The sequence below is a fragment of the Arachis duranensis genome, chromosome 2, assembly GCF_000817695.3.
Source record: "Arachis duranensis cultivar V14167 chromosome 2, aradu.V14167.gnm2.J7QH, whole genome shotgun sequence".
Classification (NCBI taxonomy): domain Eukaryota; kingdom Viridiplantae; phylum Streptophyta; class Magnoliopsida; order Fabales; family Fabaceae; genus Arachis; species Arachis duranensis.
The window spans coordinates 61,011,349-61,011,633 of record NC_029773.3 but is presented as its reverse complement, the minus strand read 5'-3'; positions in this window follow the sequence as shown (position 1 = coordinate 61,011,633).

Sequence of the window (285 nt, the reverse complement as noted above, 5' to 3'; positions counted from 1 at the left end):
TTCTGACTTAGCAACCATGGTCTCTGATCTAATCAAAACCACTCAAAGTTTCATGACTGAAACAAGGTCCTCCATTAGAAATTTGGAGGCACAAGTGGGTCAGCTGAGTAAGAAAATTACTGAACTCCCTCCTAGCACTCTTCCAAACAATACAGAAGAGAATCCAAAAGGAGAGTGCAAGGCCATTAACATGACCTACATGTTTGAATTTGGAGAGGAGGAAGAGGCATTGAGCGCCACTGAGGAAGGCCTCAATGGACGTTCACTGGCCTCCAATGAGTTCCC